Source organism: Amphiura filiformis, chromosome 4, assembly GCF_039555335.1.
Source record: "Amphiura filiformis chromosome 4, Afil_fr2py, whole genome shotgun sequence".
Classification (NCBI taxonomy): domain Eukaryota; kingdom Metazoa; phylum Echinodermata; class Ophiuroidea; order Amphilepidida; family Amphiuridae; genus Amphiura; species Amphiura filiformis.
This window is the reverse complement of record NC_092631.1, coordinates 67,882,818-67,900,630: the sequence shown is the minus strand read 5'-3', so window position 1 is coordinate 67,900,630 and position 17,813 is coordinate 67,882,818. Positions and strand designations below refer to the sequence as shown.

The 17,813-nt window shown below is 36.1% G+C and overlaps 1 protein-coding gene across 1 annotated transcript in view; it reads right to left on the bottom strand.

The window, feature by feature from the left end:
• LOC140150337 (uncharacterized) overlaps positions 1 to 10,154 on the bottom strand; it is a 94,160-nt gene extending 84,006 nt beyond the window's left edge. Inside the window, exon 1 of the mRNA XM_072172345.1 lies at positions 9,891 to 10,154. The gene's annotated coding sequence lies outside the window, so the exon portion shown is untranslated. The remainder of the gene's footprint in view (positions 1 to 9,890) is intronic.
• Between the last annotated feature and the right edge of the window lie 7,659 nt (positions 10,155 to 17,813).

Sequence of the window (17,813 nt, the reverse complement as noted above, 5' to 3'; positions counted from 1 at the left end):
CGTCGCTTTTTATATATTTTGAATACATATTATTTTTGGTTAAAATCAGATAGCAACCTTTGCATATTTTTTTTAATCACCCTGATCTCCCCTGCATAGAAGCCACCTGACGCGTTTAGGAATAACACAAGGTGTAATACGATGTGCGAATATTATACAATTGAATGCATTTAAATACCCTATTTCATGATAAACAAATAAGGTGTAAGAGTGCCATGGTAGAATTTGAAATTTAAGATCAAACTTGTCTTGTGTTGATCGTGTTACGGAGAAATTTAATCCTCCAAACTAAACTTATTTACATAAAGGTAAAATTAAAAGGTATGCTATACTGCACAAGAAAAAACGGTGCTGAACTTGGAATTCATAAGGCTAAAAAATAATGCTATGTCTCAAAGCCCATGGTAGGGGAGAGCGGGGAGTGTTCGCCCTAGGGGCAGGTTCGCCCACCCCTTGTTTCTCAGCACTACGGCTATCGGGGAATTTGGTGATGGCAAAATTAGGTGACACAGGTCATTATAAACTTCTCATATTAGCTACGCGACATATAGGGACGTGTTCATCGAACTGCAGCCAAAACAAAAAAATTACACCAAAACGTAATTTTTTCTTGCATTAATAATGTTGTATTATCATTGATACATAAATACAGATGGTTTTAATGGAAATCTGTTTTGGGAACATACAGGATTTGTCAAAGATTTAATGCAGTTATAAACTCCTTATTCGATTTGTATTTTGCATACCCTGAAGAAAATACAAAAATGTGCACAAGGGGCACGTTCGCCCTTTTGAGGATGGGGCATGTTCGCCCCATATCTTCCCAGGCGGACTTACCCCCAAACTGGAGGGCGGACCTACCCCATCAGCGTATTATGCAAAATATTTATAATTATACCATTAAACAAGGTAAAACTACTGAAAAGCATGTTTGTTAAAGTTATGTGGTATCAGTATTACTCATACCACCGTTTATGTCCTAATCCATAATCTCCCCAAAGTTGTAAACATGCTACATTTAAGCTCACTTTGGACCCCTACATTTTACCCTGACCCGACCCCTGCAACAAATTTAGTGACTCCCCAGAAGAGAATGAATGCCCTGTATACTCTTGCTAAATGTTTGCATTAAATATGTTATTGTTATGCAATGTTTAAACCGTTTTTGTGATTAGGGCGAACTTACCCCACCATATGGGCGAACCTGCCCCAATATGGGGCAAGTTCGCCACTTTGCAAAGCTTTTTTATTTGCTCTATCCTGTTGCTATTGTAAGGCCTATAGTTCTGGGATTGTGGCCGTATATAGCTAAGACATGGGGCTTTCACATGGGCTAATCAGGTCATCCCTAACCTTAAAATTGACATCGCTAGGCTGGTCAGAAAAATATAGGGCGAACACTCCCCGCTCTCCCCTACAAAATGTAGTTTCAAAAAAGAGTGCGGAATCCGTTTTTTTGTTTTATTTGTTTGTTTGTTTGTTTTTTTAGATTTTTATTCTTTTTTATGTTTTTTTAAAACTTAATTTTGAGTTAAAATGTAATGTTCGAGTGTTCAAAGTACACAGCATAAAATTGTGGTTGATCATTTACACAATTGAAGTACAATTAATATAAATACCTATGCGAGTATCGAATCCAGTAAATTATGTTCAAAATATGTCTCAGAATTTCACGATTAAAAGACAAAAAAAAACTATTAAAAAAATGTTAAAAAAAGGGAAATCAAAAATGAATTTGTTCTTTCACCTGACATGGGACGCGATAAGAAAAACGAATGCGAGCGGCGGCTTTGAGACATAGCCTTTTTAGGCTATATGGCTATGTTGATATCATAAAAATTGATCACATTATATTTTTGGGGGAAACTCCTTAATTGCTATAAACACGTTTTGGTTTTACTCAAAACGTTTTGTAAATATTTAAATGTCGGGTTATATAAAAGCCATGAAAACGTTTTTAAAACGTTTTATTTTATAGGAAACATTCTGCAACAACATTTTCAAAATTATGTCAGTAACTTATTGTAAAATATTTTTTACAAACATTTTTGCAAAATATTTTGTCAACTCTTAGATAACATTATATAAGAATGTTTTGCATCAAGTTTTCAAAAATGTTTTTGGAACATTACTAAAACGTTTTATACCCTTTATATAGCCATATAATAAAACGTTTACTTTAAAACGTTTACTGTAAAACGTTTTGTTTGCTGGGATGGACTCATTCGAATCACTTCTGGTTTTCTACATCGACGGTCACGAAGGTTTGATTTTTATGCAATTATATGGTTTATAGGATTAGGGTCAAGTTTAGGTTATATGGTTTGACTTAAATTAATGTTTGTTGTAGACAATGATATAGGTATAAAAGAATGGCGCGAATAATTGTCTTTTACACTGTCCTGAATGAGAAAGTGCATGTGAAGGTTAATACAGTTCAAATCTTTATGAAGCATCTTGAATTTATCATGATTTAGTTGCCAAATTAATACGCAAGTTCTCGTGAAATAATTCACAATCATTATCTTAATACTAATCACGGCGTGTCCGTCCGTCCGTCTCTCTGTCCGCGCGCTATCGCGTCCGCGCGGTTTGCAGTGCGCAGTGCGTGCATCGGAAAGCATTAGGCCTACACAGTATGACTAACAGGTGCACCTCATCGGACCAATAGGCCTACTTTCAACACATATTTCAATACGGAACGCATGCATTGGCCTATTTCAGCAGAACATGACTATTCCCGAGGTCCTCCAGAATGGTTAACATTAGGCCTATGATAAAAATAATCTGTTAATAAAATAATCAGGTAAGGCCTATAACCCGTAATATTAGGCCTTATTGGGTTGATTTCATTACTTTAGTAACGGCCGATCCAACTCCAACGTAGTAGCAGGACACTCAGAGCTTGGAAGAGGCGAACGATGGGTTTCCAGATTATGGTACCGAAGTAAGCGTCACAGCTACAAAACCGAGTTGTGTCAAGTTGGATCTTGATCATTGAGAGACGGCGAGGCCTATTATATAGTAGTTTAATAGGTCAGGGCAGCTATATGGGTAACGGGTGTTGGGCAATTAGAGATAGGCCTATTAAGAGAAATGCACAACCCGAGAACCGCGAAATCTAGTATTCTATATTATCGTTATATATTTTACGATTTGTTAATGAAGCTTATATTTGATGGCAAATAGGGACAGTGATTGATGAGTATATACTAACACAAAGGCATATATAGTAATACTGACCAATTATATACTTTTGAAGGTATGAAGCAATTTACCAAGAGTTTTTTGGGTATCAGTGTATATACAATAGTATTTCTGAGAAGTAAAGTAATAATAAGAGTATTATAAAAACATAATTTCCAATATTTTAAAAGGGAATATTTCCTACCATTCCTGGCATTTCCAGTTGGAAGGAATGCAAGCAGTAGCACCATAGCAATGGTCAGGATCCTGATGACATCCTTAGCTTGCAGTATCGGGAAGGCACTCACATAACTAGCTCTGATCTGACTCCTCGGAGTCGACGAAATATTCGGGACTAAATGTCCCTTACTGTTGACGTCAGTTACTGTCTTATCTGTTGTCATATGTCCCCGTCTTTTTGTCTCTCGTTTGTCTCTAGAACGAGTTCTACAAGAGAACACTGACAAAGTATCCTCTGTCCACTCACACCCATGGTGATGTTGATGGTATTGGTACTGGAAAAAGTCTGAAGAATCTGCCATTTTAGATTCTTTCGTTGTAAACATAATTTTGGTTAAAATTATTTTAGATGTTCCACTTGAAGTCCTTTACCGCAATTATTTCTTTTCCGCAGCGCTAGTAAAGGAATGTCATGTACAGCAGTTTCGAAGCAGGTGTACTCGGGCGTAGCCATTTTTGAGCCAACATAGCATGCAACAGGTTGTCAGTGGCATGGTGTCTCTTAATTACATTATTTGCAAAAAAATGTCATCCATTGGTAAAATACCGTCTTCAATCATCAGCAAACGTCAAATGCGTTTGAAATCAAGTAACTTATTATTCTGGAAGAAGTTATCCATTATATACTCCACATTTGCTTTTTTTTTTTAAATAACGTTGAGTCATAAAAATATGAAAACTCGGTAACGCCCTTTATCATTCATAGGCTTGTTTCATGTGTGTAGTTACGTGCGGTTGGCTGGATGATAGATGCTAGATGGTTGGTTAAAAGCGACAGCTTCTATCGACGAACAATAGGTGGCAGGCATGCTACAGGTACTAATTATACTCATTAGCAAAAATAATTTAATCATTTACAGTTATTAATTTGATAACAAAATATATTTAAATTGCGGAGATGGTTATTTAAACAAAACAACGATGCAAGCCAGATGTTTAGTCCCTGACCTTTCTTTTTAGTCTTTTTTTTTAAATTATGTTTTAGTTTGAATAAAAAAATAGTATGACACAAAATGCGTGATAGTTAAACTTCGATGCACATACATTTATAATTGCTTTAACAGCACCACATTATGTATAATATTAAGAAGAGCGATTTATAGTTCCTTAAATGCTTTTATAACGTCTTCGGAGTGCGATTCGCAACCCTCGCAAATGCCAAACAACAAATAGCTCAAAATGTGATAAAGAATGAAAAGTGAAGATATTTTTTAAACATTCTGATAAAACAAAATGAACAAATAACAAATATGCATAAAGTAATTTTCAACAATACAATTCAAGCAGTTAGGAGAAGATTGTAAAATTCTAATTGAAGAACAGTGAGAACAATTATGATTTACATTTAAATGTATATATTTTCATGGGAAAAAGAAAGAAGCCTTTAATTTATGCGTCTTACTTTTTCATGTATGCATAATTTAGCTTCAAACTACTTTGTAGTCAGGTTATGAGTTGAGTTTGTTTTTATCATTTAAGTATAGCAATATTGGGCTATTCCAGTTGAAATCCATACGCCCCCTATGGAAGACATGACCTTAATCTTCCACACAGGGAGTGTGAACTTTAACTCATGGGTGAATCCATGGCCATTAGAAAAATTTCACTCCAAGACGTGTGTGGAAGATTGTATGTTATATTTTCCATAGGGGGTGCATGCATTTCAACTAGAATATAGCTGATTGGGATGAAATTGAACATTGGTTGAGAATAGGGGCAACAGCAACGTTACAGTGAACCGTAAATGATACCATATCAATAGATATTTATGCAGTATGGTCCTTTCGATCGATACGTGTAATTAATGAGTTATTTCATTTAGACCAAATTAGTAGCACTAATATGAGCGACGAACTCGTTCAACAGTATGAATCGAAACAGAGCGCGCAGTTTTATTAAATATGGTATATTTTTGACAAACATTTGATACATGGAATCAACAGTTTGACATAAGCCTACATTGGGTAAATGTCATGCACTCATGAATAATGGTTAAGGAGGTACTACACCCTGCCCAATTTTGTGCCTATTTTGCATATTTCTCAAAATTATAGCGCATTGGTGACAAGTAAGATATGTATATTATAGGGCAAGGACTACAACTACTGCACTGTAAATTTTATTTCAGCACAGACAACAGTTGTGGAGTTACAGTCAAAAATGAGGGAAAACCAATATTTGATCAATAAATCAATAACTACTTGCCTTGAGTTGCTGAATTTTTAGTGAAGTAGTTGTAGTCTTTGCCCTATAGCTACATATCTTACTTGTCACCAATGCGCTATAATTTTTGAGAAAAATGCAAAATAGGCCGAAAATTGGCCAGGGGTGTAGTACCCCCTTAACATTTTTGATATATCTATATCAATTTCGTATTGTTTCTTTCGTATCAATTGATTCTGCGATATCATTGGTGTATGAAAATGCGACACTAAGTGGTCTGGAATTATGGGGGAAATATCTCTGAAATTTAGAAAGAAATTTTGTTTACTAGGCCTATGCTCCAAATGCCGTATCGTATGCCTAGAGATTCGATCTTTTCTTTTAAAATTTGGTGCAACTCGTGTTTCTTTCTCCATATCCACTCATCCTTATACAATGATGCGCGCACACACACATAAAAGGTTCGTCTACCGTAGATAGCAACTTGTATTTAAAATATTCCGACCCAGCACGTGATGAATGATGTTACAGATAATTTGAAACGACCTATGCTCTCAACAATTAAACAATTAATATAGTGTAATTGATCCAATTAACATTACGTAATAGATAATTGTAATTGACAGCAGACCTTGCAAATAATTTCATTCGGTCCCGCAGACTTTATACTACAGAATAAATTATATACTTTGCGAGTAAATCGGTCTTAATTATGAGCACAAAATTTCCGATTCGACCACAAGTTCAAGTCTTAGGGAACGGTTAAAATTAACACTGCAGTGGACAGTCTGAGTTTTGACAAAAAATAAACCTTATGAATCGCGTTCACCCCTCGCGTCCGCTCAAAATTGTCTGATTCTCCCCTTGTTTTCCATTCTTTCTTCACTTAAAACTTGATATTCCCCCTCTCATTGTTGAAGTAAAAAATCAAATTTCCCCTCAATACCCCCAAAAAATCCGATTCCCTCTTAACCCTGACTTCCCATGGCATAAATATTGAATGGTGCCATATCGTGATTGACGACCAAGTTTTACATCATACAGCGCATTTGAAATGATTCATTGTTGTTATTTATTTTTCATATTTTCCATATTTTCCCATTAATACTATCTCGTGCATGCATACTTATAAGAAAATAGTTAAATAAATGAGAAATACAGGGAGGGTGGACCGAACCACCAGCTGGGTGTGGTTAGTTGGGCGTAAGCACTTGTGCATGGTGACCAATTGATACCTTAATATTAATATCCACCGTTTCCACTCACTGAAGACGTACACGATCATTTAAGGGTAGACGAGGTATTGTTGGTCGAAGCAACCTAAAAATCGATTCCCCATTATCTAGATCAATATATTATTGAAAATTAACACCTTGATGTTTTGCAAAAGTTCATTCTACAAATCGTATACTTTGCCAACTTGCTTAATTTATTGTTGTTAATGAGTTATGTACGTTTTACAAAAGTGTTGTTGTTTCAGCTCTCTTTACAACGTAACTCAAGAACCACAGCACCTATAAAAGTATATCTGTGATATTTGAATTCTTCTACACGCTCGCTATGAATTGAGCAATGCAGTTTTTGCCAAAGCTCACTACCATTCGTAAGATGCTGTGAACTACCAAATCACAACAGTTTAAAATAATTAATAACCTTAATATAAAAGTACATGCAAGCATGCAGCAATATTCTACACTCAAAAACATCGATACAGATCGATGCATATTCTTAGTATTTTAAAAGTCATATGGAACATTATCTAAATTTAACCCCATTTGAAAGCACCGTTTGCAAAGACCTACATTCGTTTTCGTGGATATGTTCTCATGAACGTCTAATTATTTTACACGCGTACAGAATGTATAGTACGAAGATTGTATTTGCCCAAAGGAGATGCAAAAAGTGGAAAGTCTACATTATAGTAGGTAAATGATATGGACAAGGAGGGAAAATGTTAACTAATCCATAAAATAGAAAATCGATTAAAAGACCGGATGAAAAACCTGCCTTTTTGGCATACATGTACAGGCCTATTTTATATATGTTTACACATGTCTCAGCTTTAACCTAAATTGAATCCGCCAAATTCGTAGGTCAGTGGATCTATTTTGACATTATGCCATAATTCAAACATTATTTCTGAATTATGATGTTATGTCAAAACTGCTCTGGGTACCCCCCATCCCATATAACTCCATTTACCTTGTTATTTCGGCTAAAGTGGACCCCCCCCCCACACACACACCATCCTTCCATTCAATATTTTGAGTCAATAATAACAAAATGTATACATTTCTGCTGTTTTCATGGGCCGGAAGTTCGGACTTTTTCCTTGACCTTCCTTGTAATAGCTTGTAATATTGTTCAAGTTCGGGAAACCCCTTTTCAGAACTGTCTGTAATCAATCATGCATAAAAATGAGAAACCTCTTTGAATTGCTCCTGGCGAAGGCGTTCACCGTATACCTCCATGGTCAAATATATACCGCAATTTAGAAATGTAAACCAGGGAAAAACGCATGGAACAATTACACCCGCCACTTTAGTTTAAGGTCTGTTTGACTCGGGTAAGATTAAGAATAGTCCTTCGATAAAATGTTATTTAACTAAATCACGCAACGTAAATATTACAAATATAATTTACAAAACAACGTATGGCATGGAATACAATTTAATTTAATAATTTTGTAATGTTACATTTTTCTACCATCTGTCTTTAACTTGTTCCCTCTCAGAAAATGCAATATGAGTTCTATTATCCGCATAAAAATATACATTTTTAAAAGGCAAGGGTCAAAGAATCGAACTATACTCAGATTTGATGTACAAACATCAATTTTTGGAGAAGATCACAAAAAATCACAGTTTTTCCAACTTTCTTGGATGACTACATAACAAAACTAAATTATTTTATCAAAAATTGCTGCTTGTGTTTTTTCTTAATCTTGAGACTTCTGTCTTTGATTTTTTTTTATATCAGCCTTATTTTGAAATATTTGCCAAATAAGGCATCAAAAATACGCCTTTTGAAATTAAAAAACGCAAATCGATATGCACAAATGATGCAGAAAATCTGAATTAGACCAAATAATATTTGTTTTAAAGGAGAAAACGGTCCCAAGAGCCAAATCGTACTCTTTACGATGAACATGCTGAGTTTGTGTGTTCTGGAAAATGTTTTTTCTGTCGAAAATAAACTTCGAAAAAAAAGTCATTGACATTTAAAATGGGGGCTCACTGGATGGAGAATGCGAAAACTCTTGTTCTTCTCACTATAGGTGTAGGCCTAATTCTCCATTTATTTATATACCTCCATGGTTAGAGTTTATTGGTGCAATGTATATGGTTACGTATAGGGTAAGTGTAAGGATTATGTTATGTTATGGTTAGGTTTTGGGTTACGATTAGGGTTATGGCTTATTTATAGGTTACAAATGTAGGTCGAAGTTTAGGGTTAGGGTAAGGGTTATGGTTTATAATGAAGTTACTGGGTTTTCAGATTAGTAATAATGACTCTTGACCTGCAAACCGAACATTCCACAACATGTGGGATGTTGGCCACCATGATATTTGACATTTTTAGGCCTTTTTTGACCATTTTGACGATTTTCGTCAAATCCCGTCCCCTTTAATGATAAATCTTGGTTACGCCATTGCTTTACCAGGACTGTTTGTTGATGACGAATAGGGAACATGCTGACATCATACAAGTTACAAAATTCTCAAACCATGACAGGTCACAAAAAAAGCTGATCGATCATCGATGGCTTCTAGGTTGTGACATATTTGATAGATTGACATTATAAATAGCCCAATAATATTAATTTTCTTTAATTTTGAAAGAACATTCCTCTATCCATTTCTTTTATTTATTCGTTATTTATTAATTTTAATTTTAACATCTACCAAGCTCTGTGTAGTAAATGCCGATTCGTTTTAATGTTGAGACGACATAAAAATTAATATAACATGTTATCTTCCGGAAGCATTTTATATTAATTATGCGTAGGCGATTCATGTAGTCGAACAACATTTTACTGATAGTTTTCATCTTAGTTAATCATAATCTTGTCAATTAATTTGTGTCACAAATCAAATCGGCTTACACAAACGGTTTCAATGTGTAAGGCTCGTGTACTACATGTAATAATATAATTTCGCTAATTTTGTAACATTAGTTACCGATTAACAGTATTACGTCGTAGTTCGGTACAAATAATATTGTTCAGTTCTGTCACAACAGGTCACAACAATCTAGAAATTATGCTCTGAACAGAAATACATGTACTATTATATACTCACCACCATCCCCACTAACTCTTCGCACCAAAACAACTACAAAACAGCACCATAATAATGTTCCCTTCATCGTCGTATATATTCAGTTAAAATCCACCTATATTCCAGCAGGGTCCAGCCCCGATAGGTTTGGTATCAAAAAGTTAATCAAAGGGTAACCAAAGTACGAAGAATCTCATTTAGTAGCCGTGTCTTAGGCTATCATGTTTTAAGTTCAACTTAAAATTGGTTTAGTATAATCTTCTTGTTCTTGCGATGAATCATCAATTGTTACCTTGAGTCAAAATTTCATTACGACAGGTTAAGCCCACACCCCTTGTCCACGGATGATGATTTTATTGAATAGATCGGTTTGTGTACCTATTGTTGGGCATACCTTTTACCTATTCAGCCATTGTATTTGGGACTGTATTGACGGATATTATTGAATATTCATGAGCCTTTTTTAACTTTCACGGTAACCAAGATTGCCAGTATCTGTTTACACAAAAGAGCGCCCAACGTAAATAGACAGGTATACAGATTACAAAACAAAATCGATTTGGAGTAGAGTTTTACACCTGTTTGGGCGTTAAAGGATGTTTTATTTAGTTGGGAGTTCCGTCTAAAGTTTTGGAAAACATTTCATGACGTCAGAATTTGATAATTTTGTGTAGGCTTACAGAAAACAAAACAACACACACGGTCGGGAAAGCAGGATAGCAGACAACAAACCTGAGACTAAAATAATAATTCAAGTATAACAAACCACGACAATGAATCCGGGAACTTAGAGATATATTCATATTACATCAAGTATCTCCATGATATCTTAATTTAAAATAATAAATAATAATTAAAAATAAATAAATAAAAATAGATAAACAAATAAAAATAAATAAATTTAAACAATAAACCAAATAGGGGCTGTGCAATAACTATGAGCTCCACTTTTAACCAAGGGGGTTCAAATTTCAAACGTCCTGCCAAAATTCGCTTTCACCTCAGTCTCGCCCTGCCAACAAATCTTCTTGCCCCTATTTTACCCCTAAATAAATAAATAAATAATACATACATACCAGCAAATTATTTTATTGTAAGTGGTGCAAATATTGATAATAAATAAATAAAATTATTAAAAAACTGTTACATCCACATTCCACGTGTCATAATTGCACCTGCAAAAAGTTTGTGTCTAAGCATGGAGGTATATTTATAAATTATACGTCCATGGTCTAAGTATAAGAGCCGAATATTATTGTACGCGTGTTTTCTGAGGAGGTCCGGTAAACGGAAAGTCTACATTAAGGAGAGCGGGCTTCCGCGCAAGTGCGGATGCTGCTTCAAACTTCGTTACAAGAAAAGTATTTCTCTTGATCTGGCATAGGCCTATGGGTCACCGGGTTAAACCAAAGTTTCCAAACCATATTTACTTATGCCCGGGTATGATGACAAATTAGTGACAGATCCAGTAACCAAGTAACAGTGATTACGTGACTTTTTTGTCTGTGGTAAACAAGACTGCTTTAATTTCAAGAAAAATAGACATTCTAGCCATGAACTTTTCGCTTTAGTGATTTTGATGAATAGATTGTAAACCTAGCCGTATCGAGTACGATTATACTTAAGATAAGGGCCCAGACACCTTTAATTGTCTTGTTAGGGGCGGCACAAGTATCCAGAAAACAGATTTCTCAAAAAAATAAAATAAAATAAAATAAAATAAAAACAACAAAAAACCGATTTGCGCTGAAGTGACTTGGGTTATTGCGTTTAGACTATACTTGGCGGGAAAAATTACCCACCTTAAAAACTCAGGGATAGGGTGGTCGATGAAACATTGACGGCAAAGGGGAGTGCAGTGGGGCCAAACCTTGATTATTTCTCTTACCAAAATATTCGAAGTAATATTTAGGTTGTAGTATAGCATCATAGCCAAAATCAAAATTTAGTCTGTATGGACTACACTTGAAAGTGCTCTGACACTTAATGGCTCTGACACTTCAAAGTGTCAGAGCCATTCCAAAAGAGAAGGGGACCATCTGCAATAATTCCTATGTACCAGGATAATGCATTTTCCAACTGGTTTGATATATGCATAAGGTGTGAAAATGCCAAAATGAACTTGAAAATGATCAGCCCCCCCGTTTGTGAAAAGAGCTTGTATATACGAATATATAGACATACGTATATACCGTAGAAACCCGTCTATAAGGAATAGAAGCGACTGTGATGATAGCATATTTCACGCTAGCGCCCTCCACAATATTATATCATTATGGAATTTGAGCAAATCATTTACCGACACAAGCAGGTATACAATGTATTATTTTATCTTTATTTCGCATCTCACGAGCATAGCTCACTTGGCAAGGCATAAGACTTTGGTTCTTTAGATCGGAAGATGGTGAGTTCGAGCCTCATCACGGTCACACAAACTTCTATAAACAAAATATTGTTCAAACTTTTCATTTATATTTTCTTGCATTTTCTAAAGACTCCTTTCGTGATCATTTTTTTTTCATATTTAGTTTAATTTATTCTATTGTTTTTCTTTTATTGTTTCTTTTCTTTGTCTTTTTTTCTTGTTTAATTTTATTTTTTCTTTATTTTTCTTTGATTCATATAATATTGGCAGGATAAGGAGAGGAGGGAACTAAAGACCCATTCAGTGATTTGCTCATCCGGACGATCGTAAAAATCATCAAAATTCACCTTTGTCATTGTCATAGATGTGGTAACATAGCCTGCTAGTGGTTCAGCAGAAAACCGTGTGACACATAATATACATTTGGCTACATTTTATTATACGATAAATACGAATTTATTAAACATGGTAACAAATATTCTCTAGCAGATCGGTTATACGATGGAACTGGTAGGCATAGGCCTATTATAAATTCGGGATATTAAATATCTTCCTGACGAGACAGATCTGCGCATGTGGTCAAAGACGATTCCTTACTAGCCACAGACCGTCCGCTGGAATTAGTTGAATCGCTATGGCTGTTGGTCGGACCTCTCATCTCTCCACATCGATTGTGACCTATCCCCGACATTGCCCTTATGAACTCACATCCTCCTGTTTTATTCAATACGCTGGCGAAGTTACGTAATAATCGGATTAACTACCATAGCAATAGGTGAAAACAATTTTTGAATATACCGCGTTATACACTGATACGTTCAGGCGGTACCTCTTCATTGAACCATATCATGCTGCACCTGTAAGATCTTTGAAAAGACCAGTATTGTATTCAATCTATGATTGCAGACATACACAGTACAGGTGATGAGTGTAACCTGCTTGTAGCGCAGCGCGATATGTTCAAAATTGTTTTCACCTATTGCTATGGTAATTAATCCGATTAATTACGCAACTTCACCAGCGTATAATGGCCGAATAAATTCTGACCATCACTTGGCTTGTTGGATTCGTCTATACTACAATTCGCTGTCGAAGTGACGTAATAATCGCAATAACTACCATCAAGCAGATTGCACTAATCACCCGCGTATGTCACCAAACATAGATTGAATACCACTCTTTTCATAAATACTAATCTTACATGGCGAGTGATTAGCATTTCTTTGACAACTATGGTTTAATGCATAGGTGCCCGGGTAGGTGCCACGTGAACGATGAAGTGCAGGGCTATATATTCGAAATTGTATTCATCAATTGCTATGGTAGTTAATCCGATTAATTACGTCACATCGACAGCGAATAGCCTATAGTATGGGTTCAAGTGGAACAAAAATAGTGTATGTCCATTGCTAGCTATGGTAATTAATCATGTTAGTGTTTACATCACTACTTCGGTGAAGACAAGAGAAGTGTGCCTTCTCTACCAACGCCTGTGATATAACAGGTGCAAGCGAAACAAAATTGAATGACCAGAATAGTTTCCTTTGTCAGATCAGAGAAGATGGATCTATTCTCATCTTCTCTGGTCAGATGAATTGATTGAAGTTTTTGAAGACACTCTATTCTTGATGGGACAATAGATTCAAATATGGAATAATTATTATTCCTCATCTATTTTTTTTTATTGAAAAAACTGCAATTGTGGCAACAGAACAATATTTATTTTGATTTCATTTCAAGTAGAAACAAAATCGTGCTTAAGCCAAAAACGCACCCTACCTCAAGAATTGGGATGGCACAAAGGTGCAACATAGGTTTTTATTGCAAATACGAGGACAGACAAGTAGTTACAACACATCTGTCTAACCGTGGGTTTCGCTATTATTTAGAATAAATGCTTTTACTAGTTTCTATAAAACCATAAAATTACTAAACAAAACTATAAAAAAACTATAAAAAAACTAAAAAAAAAAAAAAAACGCACCTAAAATTAAAAGTAGAAAGGTAGATTTGAAGAAAGATAAAAGAACATGTCAAAAGTTAAAATTAAACGAGAATGAAAAAACGGAACCGGTGCCCGGACCATGCTCTCTTCAGCATGTCTTCAGTTCCAAAGTCCGACGCTCTATCAATTGAGCTATACGATCCTGATATACGAAACAGTCGTTATTATGTCAATACAATTGATTGGTGTTACAACATACTTAGATGGAATGCATAGCCACCCAGTGCCAGTATATATTTGCTCAAACTCCAAATACAACAAGCAACCAATTTTATTGAGGGCGTTTCTTAGGTATATCCTTGTAGACGGGGTTTTACGGTATATATACAACAAGTATGAAAAAACAATAATAGATTTTATTTGGTCACGCACCCACCCCTCTCCCACACGCACATATTCCACCTCACACCCCTCTCCCACGCGCACATATTCCACCCTCACACCAACAGACCATTTTTATCGGTTGATTTTGATCTATGAAATTGGAGGGAACTGTTTTTTGTGCTGATTAATTATTTTGTCTGCTATATTCAGGAGACAGCAGAGGATTTTCCAACTGGTGTGAAAATGCCAAAATAAACTTTCTCGATTATCCCCCCTTTAAGAATTTGAAAGACATTTTTTCTTTCACTTTTTCCTTTTGCTAACCATTTTATTGGTTTGGATTCAAGAAATGGGAGGAAACCGATTGAAGGGTTATTTTACGATTTGTCTGCTATCTTCAGTAGATAATAAGGGTCAGTTTTCAAACATGATTGTCTAAAGGCAGAGTATAAAGTAAAGGTGACCCCACGTTTAGGCAAACTGACCCATTTTTGTTCTTTTCAGCATCGGGACCCCTAGTATTTCATTACGGATTGACGGTATATACTCGACAGCAGCATTTAGCTGTGGACTGTGGCCTAATTGTTAACGAAACTGAGATCTGAACTCAATTTGTCCCGCAGACTCTCCTGGCTGGATGAGAGAGGAAACTGATTTTTGTTGATTAATTTGTCTGCTATCTTCAAGAGACAGCAAAGGATTTTCCAACTGGTGTGAAAATACCAAAATAAACTTTCTCGATCACCCCCCCCCCTTTAAGAATTTGAAAGACATTTTTCTTTCACTTTTTCCTTTTGCTATCTTGAGTAGATAGCAAGTTTGATAAAAGGTATGAAAATACCAAAATAAACTTTCTTTGTCACGCACACACTCCCCCAAGACCATTTTATCGGTTTGGATTCAAGAAATGGGAGGAAACCGATTGAAGTTTTTTTTATTTGTCTGCTATCTTCAATTTTTGCTCTTTTCATCAGCATTGGGCCCCCTAGTATTTCATTACGGATAGACGGTATATATAATGACTACTCGACAGCAGCATAATTTTAGCTGTGGACTGTGGTCTAATTGTTAACGAAACTGAGCTCTGAACTCAATTTGTCCCGCAGACTCTCCTGGATATGAGAGAATAATACAAAAAAATATAGATGGCGCTGTACCATCAGTAACAACGACTCACTCAGTTCATAATTTTCACCCTGACCAATTTTGTGCCTATTTTGCATTTTCTCAAAAATCATAGCGCATTGATGACAAGTAAAATATGTATATTATAGGGGCAAGGACTACAACTACTTCACTGGAAATTTTTATTTTAACACAGACAACAGTAGTGGAGTTACAGTCAAAAATGAGGGAAAACCAATATTTGATCAATAAATCAATAACTACTTGCCTTGAGTTGCTGAATTCTTTTCAGTGCAGTAGTTGTAGTCCTTGCCCCTGTAATATACATATCTTACTTGTCACCAATGCGCTGTAATTTTTGAGACAAATGGAAAAATAGGCACAAAATTGGCCAGGGGTGTAGTACATTTGTGGGTTACAAAAATATCAAAAAGTAAGAGGAAGGCTAGATTTATAATAATGATACCACAATCCATCATTATGCATTGGAACTCAAATAATATCAAGCAGATTATTGAGCCTTTCTAATCTTGCTGGTCATCAAGTTATAAGGCAAGCAGGGACCATAGACATATGTCAAGCAGGGACTATACTACACGGTCCCTGAGTCAAGTAGCCTACATATGGCCTGGTCTCTAGATCTCGGCTTTTTCATTATTTTTGGACTTAGTATTAAGGTCTACCTTGGTACTCTATTTGTACGAGGGCATTCATTATGTTCGTAGAACATTGACTTGTAGGCCTACTTGTGAGCACTAGCCAGATTCTATCTCACTCTTGAACATACTGCATATCAAAAGTGCTTAATGCATCCGTAATTTTTCTTGAAACCTTCTATGACTTCATTCTTCAGTGAAGACTCACCAGCATTGATCACCAGCAAAAATTATGAAGGTTGCACTTAAAATTCTAAAATAGGTTTCAGTGGAGACCATGTCTGGACCATGCCACGTACGTATGGTTGCTTTAGGGATGAAATCAAAACTCGACCGGCGGTTGACCGCCGCGCCGATTCCGTCCGGTTGTTTAGAACAATAGCAACCGGACGAGTTTTGATTTTGTAGGGTACAGGACACAATCCGAGAACAGTCCCATTCCTACAGTCAACCTTCTTCACTTAGACCCTATACCTCAATTTTGCTATATGTGAGCTTATGCATATTATGATTGTACTTTCGTTTGGTAAATAATCTGTCTTCAAGACTCTCCCTGAATCTCAGCTCAGAAAACAGTGATGAAGACCTTCCACTGTGATGACCGAGTGATGATCTTCTTATGGATGGGAGATCCATGTGCTTCCACTGAATGGACTCATACTTCCAGTGTTAATATAACTTCTAAATAATGAAACTGGTCTCGATCCCCATTCTAAGTGTGTGGACTTGATTATGTCAACTGGTCAATTTTGAATGAAGATTCTGGGACCCCATCTGGAAGACAGGCCTGGAAAGGCTGGAATACGCACATGTTAATGGATTTATGTTGAAAACACTTTCAGAGAGAGTTATCATATTTTGTGGCTATATATATATCTCATCTGTCTAATCTCTTGTTTGGCTCTTAAAACATTTTCAATGTCATTCAGCACGCATGCGCGTATTTTTTTTGGGGGGGGGGGGCTTTGGGGGAAAGTATGGGGCGGCAAAAACGAAGGGGCGGCGGAAGAAGTAGGGGCGGCAAAAACAGGGGCGGCAAAAACGAAGGGGCGGCAAAACGAATTAGCAAAGAAATAAGGACGCAAAAAATTTAAAAAGCATAAAAAAAATTAAAAAAAGGTTGCTTTGCGGGCGCTAGCGGCTAAAATCCTTTTTTTTTTTTTTTTTTTTTTTTTTTTTTTTTTTTTTTGCTCTTCACTTTTTCAAACGACCGTGAAAAAAATTGGGTCAACCTTTTCGGGCTGTTAAGGAAGGGGCGGCAAAATTGTTTCTTCTTCAGCCCCCCCGGGGTTGGGGCGGCCACGGTACGCCACTGGCACGTGATCATTAGTGGTGACGTCAGCAAGCCTCTTGGACCTTGTATAGGCCCTACGATCTTCAAGGACGCTCATTCCATCCTTGAACTCCAGAGACTACTTCATTGCTGTTGAATGCCAAGGACGCTCATTCCATCCTTGAACCACAGCTTG